Genomic DNA, 11,654 nt, shown 5'->3' with positions numbered 1-11,654 from the left:
ATGAAAAACTCAAGCAGTATAAGGAATTACAAAGTAGGGTGAGGGCTAAAAAACCTTATAAGGATGGGTTAAAGGGACAGGTATAGAAAGAAAAAAAATATTAAAGAATAGATCAGAACGATAAAAAAAGATTTTCTAAGTGAAAATTTAAGAGGATTCTAAAGTAGGAATTAGCTGTGCAAAAGGCCATGATTTGCAAATAAATTTGAAATATTTTAGAAAGAGTTAAATTTCCAGAATGGCTGGAACACAGAAAGCAAAGGAGAGAGGAATTTAAAATGAGGTAAGAGAGAAAAGGAAGAGCAAATCTAAAATAAGTATGTTCCCCACTGAAGGGAGCTGAAACAAACTGAATTTGTCCCTCACCCCACAACTGGGAGCTAGTTCCTCCTGCTGAGAATGGGGACTGAAGAGCCAAGACCTGTCCCCACCCTACCCTTACAGACCCCCAAAGGGGAAGAGCAGAGATCAGGCCCTGCTCCCATCCTAACACTGGATAGTTAAATTTGCCTTTCTTTCCACTTTTCCCTTCTAAATGGACATATGTTTATCTCCTGGCTTTTGTTGCTTTAAATTGTAACAGTTCCTGTAGGACTGAAGGGGAGAAGGAATCAAGTGCTTCTCCCCAGTTTGATTAGTCTGCATAAAAGGAGACAGGGAACTAAACTCAGGACTAGCAGGATTCTTGGCATACATGACATAAAAGAATTTTACCATGAGCCAAACAAAGGCAAAGACAGAGGTTACTCTAGGAGTCAGATACACATTCAAGGGAGAATGCGGGCTGCCTTGAGAGTGAGCAGCCCTGCCTTGAGTTGGAGGGTCCAATATTTATGGAAGGGCTGTATCAGGGGCCAGACTGGAGGTGGATTCCAGGAGGGAGCTGCACAATTTCACACCAGTTTTCCCTACATATTCGTATTTCCTTCATTTTACAGGGGCAGTGACCAAGGACATGGGCCAAGATTTACAAATGTGTTTTCTGCATCTCAATGGCTTATGGATATTTCCTTTAAGACTCAGTATTTCTGTCTGTTTATCCTAAATGCCTATCTCAAAATCAGCCAGTCAGGATCTAGGCAAGGTCCTTGGGCTAGGCTGCCAGTAATAGAGCCTAAATTGTCTTCTAAGTGCAATAGAAAAGTACTGGAAGAAATTGGCACTCTGATCTGTACTTTAGAAGCTCATTTGGACAGATATGAAAAAGAAAAAAAAAAGATTTTAGAGGAGCAAGGAAAGAAGAGAGGACTGTAAATAGGCTATAACAGGAGTCCAAGCAAGAGACACTGGTGTCTGGGATAAGGAAGATGGTGGGAAATGTGGTGAGAAGTACAAAGACTTGAGACCTATTTAGGATTGAGCTGATAGGTCTTCAGAAGTAAAGCATAAAGATAGAAGGAAAGGTATTTAAGGATTGGGCCCAAAGTGGCACTTTAACTCTTAAAACTGGGGATATAAGAAATCATCACCAAAGGAGAGTGGTAGGATGGAGCCACGGGGGTAGCCAGACAGGCAGTCAATATAAAAAGGTAACTAGAGGTAGAAGGCCAATTTTGAGTGAGTGTGGGAAGTTGAAGACTTGTCCCTTGAGGGATTGAAATGTTAATTCCTTCAGAGGCTTTCCTCTACCCTTGTCAAGAACCTGCCCCTGCTCCTACCTGTTGCCAAGGTAACCTGTCCCAGGAATTTCCCCTCCCCACAGGGAGCTATAAGGTTGTTAATGTGTCCTTGGCTACTCCACCCTGACCTTCCCCCTTCAGCCCACCTGATTCCCACCTTTTGGCCCTCCCACCAAGCATTCCTGAGCCTAGTACCTTAAGCAGGAAGGAGAAAGATAAGGTGGAAAAAGCAGGAGAACAAGGAAGCCTGGGACATATAAAAACACACCTTGAAAAACCAGCCTCTACCTCAGAGCAAAGCCTGTCCAAGGAAGGGGGCACAATCTTTGTCCTTGGAAAGACCCAAAGAGCACTCCTAGGCACATACCCACCCTGCTGAGTTGTTTATCTACAAATAACAGGAGAGATCTGCAGTGCCAGTTGTCCCTGACTCAGTCAGGCTAGGTGAGACCCATAGCAACCCTTTAGCAGCCACCAATCAGCATTAGACAGGGAAATACCTGGGATGCCAGATAACCCTCCTGAAAGAGTAAAAGAAACTGAAGTTAAAATGTAAAGGACCAGGTATTGTTAAGTTTCTAAGCTACACTAAAAGCCTAAAATTCCTGTAGCTGTTAAGACAATTCCCGGGACTGCCCATTAGATATGTGTTGAAATCCCCCCTGACCACTTAGTTGCTTAACAACCTGGACCCAGTGCAGCTCAGCACGTAGGCACCTCAGGGCCTAAACCAATCACTTTGAATGTATACCCAGCTTTAGGACTGACCTATCACCCCCGCCCGACCTGTCCCTGCCAATGAATGTGCTAATCATGTTTGAGAGTTGTTGTTCAATTTTCCTGCGCCTCATAATGATTTGCTCTGATGTATGCAAAGCCCCTGCCCTCCCCCAAAAGTGTACTTAAGCACTGCTTAACCCCTGCTTGGGGCTCTGGGCTGCTTTCCCTCCTCGAGTGAGCACAGAGCCCCAGCACGCTGGATCTTCAATAAACCCCCTTTTGCTATTGCATGAGTCGGTCTCTTGGTGGTCTCTTCCTTCATCGTTCACTGGTCCCTTACATTTGGGGGCTCACCCGGGATCCCTGCAGCACCAAACAAGGAGACCCCAACAGACTCCTCTAGGGGTAAGTAAGGCGCCTTTTTCCTTTTTCTTGCAATTGCTCAGAGCTTTCAGTTTAGTTTCGGTTTAAGGGTTGGCAGAGTGGCTGCCGGCGGAGGGAGTGAACTCCCCCTGGCGGTGGCGGACAGATGTGTCCTGAAGCCATAGGCCACGTCCCCAAGGGACGCCTTGGAGCACTCGGGAAACTGGGGGACCGAAGTGCCCTCAATTCAGGTGTATTTTTGCCACTGATTTGGATTCAGTGACTCTGCTGCCAACCCATCAGGTTTTGCCGGCTACTCAGTTCTGTTCATTGTCTCAGGTTGAGTTTACTGTCTGTCTTTATCATCCAGCTCATCAGGTTTTGCCAGTTACTCAGTTATAATCTTTGTCTTGGACTCCTGTAAAACGTTTACTGTTTGTCCTTGTCTGTGTCAAGTTTGTATTGTCCCTGTCCCTGTTTGAGTAACTCCTATTATGGGACAAAGCCATTCCACGCCTCTGACCCTGACCCTTGACCATTGGACTGATGTCTGCTCAAGGGCCCAGAATCTTTCTTTTTCAGTGAAATGCCGGACCTGGCAGACTCTCTGTGCTTCAGAATGGCCCACTTCCGGAGTTGAATGGACCCCAAAAGGATCCTTTCACCTCCCTCTAATCCGCAAAGTCAGATTAGCCGGGACCACATGGCCATCCAGATCAACAGCCATATATCTTAACCTGTCAGGACCTCTGTGAATCTCCTCCCACATGGGTGAAGCCTTTCCTTGTCCCTGCCCCCACTCCAACCCCTTCCCCCAGGATCCTATCACTCAAACCTTCCCTTCCTCCCCCTCGTCCCTCCATTCTCCCTGAGTCACAGGATTAAACTTTACTGGACTCTCCTCCCCCACCTTATCCTCTACCCATGCTCCCCAACCCCCGACCCACCCCAGACGACCCTCCCGCCACTGACTCAGCCTCTCCACTGCTAGAGGTAATTGGGTCAGACCCAAGCCCTCCTGGGGACTTCCCCGCGGTAGCAGCAGCAATCCCTCCCCCCCCCCCCCCCCCCCGAGGAAACTGGGCCAGCTAAAGGAACCCGCCGGTGACGAATAATGGAAAACTTGGAAGCCCTTATGATGCTCCCTCTTCATCCCTATGGGCCCACAATAGATGATGGCCACGGAGGAGAAATGCAAGCTTACCAATACTGGCCTTTCTCCTCCTCAGACCTATATAACTGGAAAAATAACAATCCCCCTTTTTCTGAGGACCCCACCCGACTTACAGGTTTAGTCAAGTAGGTGATGTTCTAACACCAGCCCACTTGGGATGATTGCCAACAACTTCTGGGGACTCTCTTCACAATGGAGGAACGAGAGAGAATCCTCTTGGAAGCCAGAAAGAATATTCTTGGACCAGATGGGCGACCAACCCAACTTCCCAACATCATTGAAGCTGGCATCCCCTTAAACTGACCCAACTGGGACCCCTACACCTTTGAAGGTAGGGAGCATCTGTCCACTTATCGCCAGGCTCTTATAGTGGGTTTCCGAGTGGCCGCCAGGCGGCCAACTAATTTTGCCAAGGTAAGAGAGATTATCCAGGGGCCTAATGAATCTCCCTCAATGTTTCTGGAGAGAATTATGGAAGCATATAGGAGATATACTCCCTTTGATCCTCAGGCAGAGGACCAAAAGGCATCTGTTGCAATGGCCTTTATCGGGCAGGCTGCCCTAGATATTAAGAGGAAGTTACAATGTTTAGATGGATTACAAGATATGACCTTAAGAGATTTAGTCAGAGAAGCTGAAAAAGTATATTATAAGAGAGAAACTGAGGAAGAGAGGGAATAGAGGAGGGAGAAGGAAAGGGAACAAAAGGAGGATGAAAGGAGCAAATGGCAGACTAAAGCATTGGCTAAGGTCCTGGTCACAGCCGCAGATAGGCCAGAAGTTAAAAAGCAGGGAGACAGGAAGGGATACCTGGGCCCACGCAAAAGGCTGCCCCTGGCCTCAGATCAATGTGCCTACTGTAAAGAAAAAGGACACTGGGCCAAAGAGTGCCCCCAAAAGAAGCAGCCACGCCAGCCTGCCATGCTGACTCTAGAAGATGACTAGGAAAGTCGGGGCTCGGATCCCCTCCCCAAGCTCAGGGTAACAGTTGAAGTGGAGGGGACCCCAGTGAACTTTGAAGTGGATACAGGAGCAGTATACTCAGCCCTTAAGACCCCAGTGGGCCCCCTATCAAATAAAAGGTAATTAGTTCAAGGGGCTAATGGCAGTAGATATCGGGCTTAAACAACAAAGAGGACTATGGATCTAGGAAAGGGACAAGTCCATCACTGTTTCCTAGTAATCCCAGAATGCCCGGCCCCATTAATGGGCAGGGATCTGCTCACCAAACTCCAGGCTAAAATAACCTTTAACCCTGATGGTCCCCAAGTGGAGTTTCTAAATCCTTCAGTAAAAACTCCCATAGTCACGGCTTTGACTATGTCACTAGAAAATGAACATCAACTCTTCACGCCCCCTGGGACTGATCCAACAGGCAAACTACCCAAGAAATGGATAAAAGATTATCCTGATGCCTGGGCAGAAACTGCTGGGTTAGGCCTAGTCATAAAACAACCTCCAATAGTAGTAGAATTAAAAGCCTCTGCCTCTCCAATCAGTGTTAAACAATATCCTCTAAGCAAAGAAGTTAGGGATTGGATAAGGCCCCATATTCAGAAATACTTGGCTCTTGGGGTCCTAAGGCCCTGTCAATCGGCCTGGAATACCCCTCTGCTACCAGTAAGAAAGCCAGGAACTGGGGACTACCGTCCTATTCAAGATCTAAGAGAGATCAACAACAGAGTGCAGGACATTCACCCCACGGTACCAAATCCATATAATTTGCTTAGCACTTTGAATCTGGAGCGGAAATGGTACACTGTGCTGGACTTAAAAGATGCTTACTTCTGCTTGCCCCGACATAAGGACAGTCAATTGTTGTTTGCTTTTGAGTGGATAGACCCATAAACAGGAACATCCGGCCAACTAACCTGGACTAGACTCCCACAGGGGTTCAAAAACTCTCCCACTCTCTTTGATGAAGCCCTCCACAGGGATCTCAATGACTTCAGAACTGTGCACCCCAAAGTCACCCTACTCCAATATGTGGATGACCTGCTGCTGGCAGCTGACACCAAGGAGAACTGTGAGTCTGGGACCCAGGCACTATTATCCGAGCTTGCTCAGCTTGGATATAGGGCTTCTGCCCAAAAGGCCCAAATTTGCCAGCAAGAAGTAATCTTTCTGGGTTATTCTCTTAGGGGTGGCAAACGATGGCTCACTGAGCCCAGAAAACGAACCGTTGTGCAGATACCGCCCCCATCTAATAAGAGACAACTTAGAGAGTTTCTTGGGACTGCCGGCTTTTGCAGGTTATGGATTCCTGGGTTTGCATCTCTGGCTGCCCCTTTATACCTGCTGATAAAGGGGGCTGCCCAGTTCCAATGAACCCCTAAACACCAACAAGCTTTTGATAATATCAAAAAGGTGCTGCTATCTGCTCCGGCCTTAGCACTCCCAGATGTAGAAAAACCCTTCACTCTCTACATAGAGGAAAAGAAAGGAATAGCACGGGGAGTGCTCACTCAGACTTTGGGACCTTGGAAAAGGCCGGTAGCATACCTATCAAAAAGACTGGACCCAGTGGCTAGCGGGTGGCCCCATTGCCTAAGGGCCATAGCAGCGGCAGCCCTTCTAATAAAAGATGCTGATAAATTAACGTTGGGACAGAAGCTGACCATTATAGCCCCCCATGCCCTGGAGAGTATCATCTGTCAGCCTCCAGACAGATGGCTATCAAACTCCAGAATAACCCACTACCAGAGCCTCTTGCTTGACAAAGACAGAATAACGCTGGGACCCCCTGCTCCACTCAACCCAGCTACATTGCTGCCAGAAGAATCATCAGGACTCGTTGCTCATGATTGTCAACACATACTGGCAGAGGAGACCAGTGTACAATGAGACTTAAAGGATCAGCCAATGCCTCGCCCTGAGGTCGTATCGTTTACAGAGGGGAGCAGCTTCCTCCAAGAAGGTAAGCGGCGGGCTGGAGCAGCAGTAGTTAGCAAAACTAATGTCATCTAGTCCTCTGGTCTCCCAGAAGGGACATCAGCTCAAAAAGCAGAACTAATTGCCCTTACGAAAGCACTGGAACTAGCAATAGGTAAAAGGGCCACCATATACACTGATAGCTGCTATGTATTTGCCACTGCTCATGTGCACGGGGCTATTTACCAGCAAAGGGGGCTGTTAACCTCTGCCGGGAAGGAAATAAAGAACAAAGATGAGATCCTCCACCTTCTCTCAGCAGTAAGAGGCCCTAAAGAACTAGCTGTAGTGCACTGTCCGGGGCACCAGAAGGGGAACGACCCCGTGACAGTTGGAAACAGACGGGCAGATGAGGAAGCTAAGTTGGCAGCCCTAAAAGGAGTGACCCTGTTAGCTATTTCCATGCCGGGGGAACAACAACCAGGAGACTTGGCTGCACAGGAACATTCAGGCGACTTATCGTCTGGGGACACAGATACAGAACTCTGGGACCCTTCAGAGCCAAGTTTACAATTTCAAAAAGCCCAAATTTACGTCAAAGACATACACCAGCTCACCCATTTAGGCTCAAAGAAGTTACAGGCACTCTTAAAGGACCAAAGAAAGGACTTATTGTTGACTGACTCACAGAGGAAAGAAATAGCTGAGCAGGTAACTGGAGCTTGTCAAGTCTGCCAATTAGTTAATGCTTATCCATCCAAGCTTCCTCCAAGACGGAAAGCGCTCAAGAGGAACCAGACCCGGACAATTCTGGGAAGTGGACTTTACTGAAATTAAGCCAGCAAGGTATGGACTTAACTATCTCCTAGTCTTTGTAGATACTTTTTCCTTCCCCACGAAGAAAGAAACAGCCCAGACGGTGGTCAAAAAGATCCTAGAGGACATTTTTCCAAGGTTTGGCCTGCCTAAGGTAATAGGGTCCGATAATGGACCAGCGTTCGTGGCCCAGGTAAGTCAGGAATTGGCCAGGACCTTGGGGATTGATTGGAAGTTACGTTGTGTTTATAGACCCCAGAGCTCAGGACAGGTAGAAAGGATGAATAGAACCATCAAAGAGACCTTAACGAAATTAAGCTTGGAGACCGGCATAAAAGATTGGACTATGCTCCTACCTTATGCACTGTTTCGTGCAAGAAATACCCTCTCCACCTGTTTACATAACCTCACCCCTTATGAGATTCTCTATGGTTCCCCTCCTCCAGTAAGGGACCTAACCCCAACTCCGAGACTTAATGCTTCCTTTCACACCCCCTTGCTTAAGAGACTTAAAGCCCCTGAACAAACCCAGCGGTACCTGTGGAAACAGTTGGCCACTGCCTATCAGCCCAGAGATGAGGGAACCCCACATCGATATCAAGTGGGAGACTTCGTCTATGTGAGACGGCATCAGGTGTCATCCCTGGAACCCCACTGGAAAGGACCATACCAGGTGTTGCTTATAACGCCTACAGCCGTGAAAGTGGATGGGATCGCTCCCTGGATCCATGCCTCCCATCTCAAGCCTGCGCCCTATCCAGACTCCGGCTGGAAACTGGAACAGACTGGTAACCCTCTCAAGTTGCATGTCCATCGCGTGGGTAGGGCTATGGATTCTTCCCCTGACCACCAGCAGTCCTAATCCCCATCAGCCTGTTCAGCAACAGTGGCAAGTTATAAATCCCACTGGACAAGTAGTATGGTCTATTTCACATACAGTCCCCTTATGGACTTGGTGGCCATCTCTCCACCCGGACATTTGTCAACTGGCCATAGGCCTCTCTGACTGGGACCTCCCTGACATAGAGGACCCCACACAGATCCTGCTCAAACCCAAACCAGGGCAACATTTCCCACAGGGTCACCATATGTATTATGGATGTAATCACCCCCATTTTAGGTGTAGGCTAGCCAGTCTTGATTATTATGTGTGCCCAGCTGATTTCCAAAGTCGAAAATAGGCCCGAACCTGTGGAGGACCCAGTGACTTTTATTGCAAATCTTGGGGTTGTGAACAAACGAGAGCTGCATGGTGGAAATCAAACTCCCCAGACAGCATGGTTCAGGTAGGGCGAAATGACACCTGGATAGATCCCAAGAACTGTTTGGCCAGCCAAGTGTCAAAAACTCGCTGTGAAACAAATAGTCTATGTAACCCCCTCAATATAACTTTCACTTCCAAAGGAAGGGGCTACCTCAGAACAACATGGCTTACTGGAAATACTTGGGGAATGCGATTCTATGTTTATGACCCCACTTATGACTTTGGCCTCTGGTTCACCATCCGACTTAAACAGGAAGAACATCCCACCAGAATAGGGCCCAATCCCCTCAAGCCAGGAATTAAGCATCCCAAACCTCCCATGCCTAGAACTACCAGAACCCCTCTACCATCTCATTCCTCCTGGTTTCCGTCTTTGCCTACTTCCCCAGTCCGGAGTACAGCTGACTCCTCCCCCTGGGAATTGATTAAAGGAACCTTTATGGTACTGAACTCCACACAGCCAGATCTCACCCAATCCTGCTGGCTATGTCTCTCTGCCGCACCCCCCTATTATGAAGGGATAGCAGTCAATGGGACTTATGCTGTGAAGACACAGAGTTCCACCTGTAGTTGGGGCGAAAATCCAAAGTTAACTCTCCCAGAAGTAACTGGGGCAGGTTTATGTCTAGGGTCCCCACCCAAAAGTAAACAACACATATGTACCCAGATAGGAGAAATCAATACCACGCAGGGCTTTCTAGTCTCTGAGAAAGGAACCTGGTGGGCATGTGACTCAGGATTAACTCCTTGCATTTCAGCCCAGGTATTTGACAGCTCTGTAAACTATTGTGTAATGGTGCAAATACTCCCCAGGGTGCTTTATCATGATGCAGAATCATTTGAAGGTCTAGTAGGGGGACAAACAACCTGTTTCCGCCAGGAACCAGTGTCCCTCACTCTAGCCATCCTATTAGGGATAGGAGCTGCTGCAGGAGTAGGTACGGGAGCGGCCACAGTGATCCTGGGTCACAACAAATGGCCCAATTAGAAACAGCAATAGGGGCTGGGGATGTGGCTCAAGCGGTAGCGCGCTCGCCTGGCATGTGTGCAGCCTGGGTTCGATCCTCAGCACCACATCCAAATAAAGATGTTGTGTCTGCTAAAAACTAACTAACTAAATAAGTAAATAAATATTTAAAAAAAAAAAAAAAAAAAAAAAGAAACAGCAATAGATCAAGACTTAAAGACATTAGAAACCTCTATCACAGCCTTGCAGGAGTCATTAACCTCTCTCTCTGAAGTTGTTTTACAGAACAGGAGGGGGTTAGACCTCCTCTTTATAAGGGAAGGAGGACTCTGTGTAGCACTAAGGGAAGAATGTTGTTTTTATACTGACCATACTGGCGTCGTAAAAGAATCCATGAGTAAACTAAGAAAACACCTGGAAGAGCACCAGAGAGAAAGGGAAACTCAACAAGGGTGGTTTGAGTCTTGGTTCACCCAGTCCCCCTGGTTAACTTCTCTCCTATCAGCCCTAGCTGGACCCTTGATCATCCTTATGCTATTACTAACTGTGGGACCCTGTTTGCTTAACTGTATAGTTTCTTTCCTCCAGGCTCAGATTGGACAGGTGAAACTCATGGTAATCAGACAGCAGTATGCTCCACTGGCAGAAATGGAATGTGAAATCCCTCAATAATTATGATCTATCACTTTTAAGATTAAAAATAGTCTTAAAGAAGGAGTGGGAAATGAAAGAGTAAAAGAAACTGAAGTTAAAATGTAAAGGACCAGGTATTGTTAAGTTTCTAAGCTACACTAAAAGCCTGAAATTCCTGTAGCTGTTAAGACAATTCCCGGGACTGCCCATTAGATATGTGTCGAAATCCCCCCTGACCACAGTTGCTTAACAACCTGGACCCAGTGCAGCTCAGCACGTAGGCACCTCAGGGCCTAAACCAATCACTTTGAATGTATACCCAGCTTTAGGACTGACCTATCACCCCCGCCCGACCTGTCCCTGCCAATGAATGTGCTAATCATGTTTGAGAGTTGTTGTTCAATTTTCCTGCGCCTCATAATGATTTGCTCTGATGTATGCAAAGCCCCTGCCCTCCCCAAAAAGTGTACTTAAGCACTGCTTAACCCCTTCTCGGGGCTCTGGGCTGCTTTCCCTCCTTGAGTGAGCACAGAGCCCCAGCGCACTGGATCTTCAATAAACCCCCTTTTGCTGTTGCATGAGTTGGTCTCTTGGTGGTCTCTTCCTCCGTGGTTCGCCAGTCCCTTACACCTCCCAATAATTTATGGTGGTTGATTACATGTTGGGAAACCATGTAGTTTAGCATGTACTTCCCTAGTGGCTTAAACCAATCAGTTCAAACAAATCCCCCCTTGTACTAACCAATCACCCATACCCAACTTGTTCCTGCTAGTGAATGTGCTATCAATATTAAGAGTTGTTGCTTGATTTTCCTGTGGTGTGTGATGATTTGCTAAGAGATGCTATGATATATGTGAACTTCCTGCCTTCCCCAAAGAGTGTATAAAACTGCTGCAAACCCTGGGCTTGGGGCCTCTCAGCATTACCAGTTGCTGTGTGCACGTAGAGGACCCAGCTAGTTCTCAATAAACACCTCTTTGCTGCTTACATAGATCTTGGTCTTTGGTGGTCTTTTGGGGGTCCCGAATTTGAATATAACAACCTTGCCTCTTGGGATACCAGGATACCAGCTGTGGCCCTCTTCTCCCTCTCAGGAGAAGTCTATGTTACCCCTTTTTAAATAAATCCTGCTTTATATCCTTGCCTTGGCGTGCTTCTCCAATGTTCAAACTTCAACATGTGGGGAAGCAGGATTCATCACCCATAACCCGGGGTATCATAAGGAAC

At 47.4% G+C, this 11,654-nt stretch overlaps 1 pseudogene; it reads left to right on the top strand.

The window, feature by feature from the left end:
• Positions 1-3,196: 3,196 nt before the first annotated feature.
• LOC113179774 (uncharacterized) lies at positions 3,197-8,425 on the top strand (annotated as a pseudogene).
• Positions 8,426-11,654: the final 3,229 nt, after the last annotated feature.

Source organism: Urocitellus parryii, chromosome 1 (genome assembly GCF_045843805.1).
Source record: "Urocitellus parryii isolate mUroPar1 chromosome 1, mUroPar1.hap1, whole genome shotgun sequence".
Taxonomy (NCBI): domain Eukaryota; kingdom Metazoa; phylum Chordata; class Mammalia; order Rodentia; family Sciuridae; genus Urocitellus; species Urocitellus parryii.
Note: the sequence above shows the minus strand (reverse complement) of the source record. Positions and strands in the feature narration are given on the sequence as shown.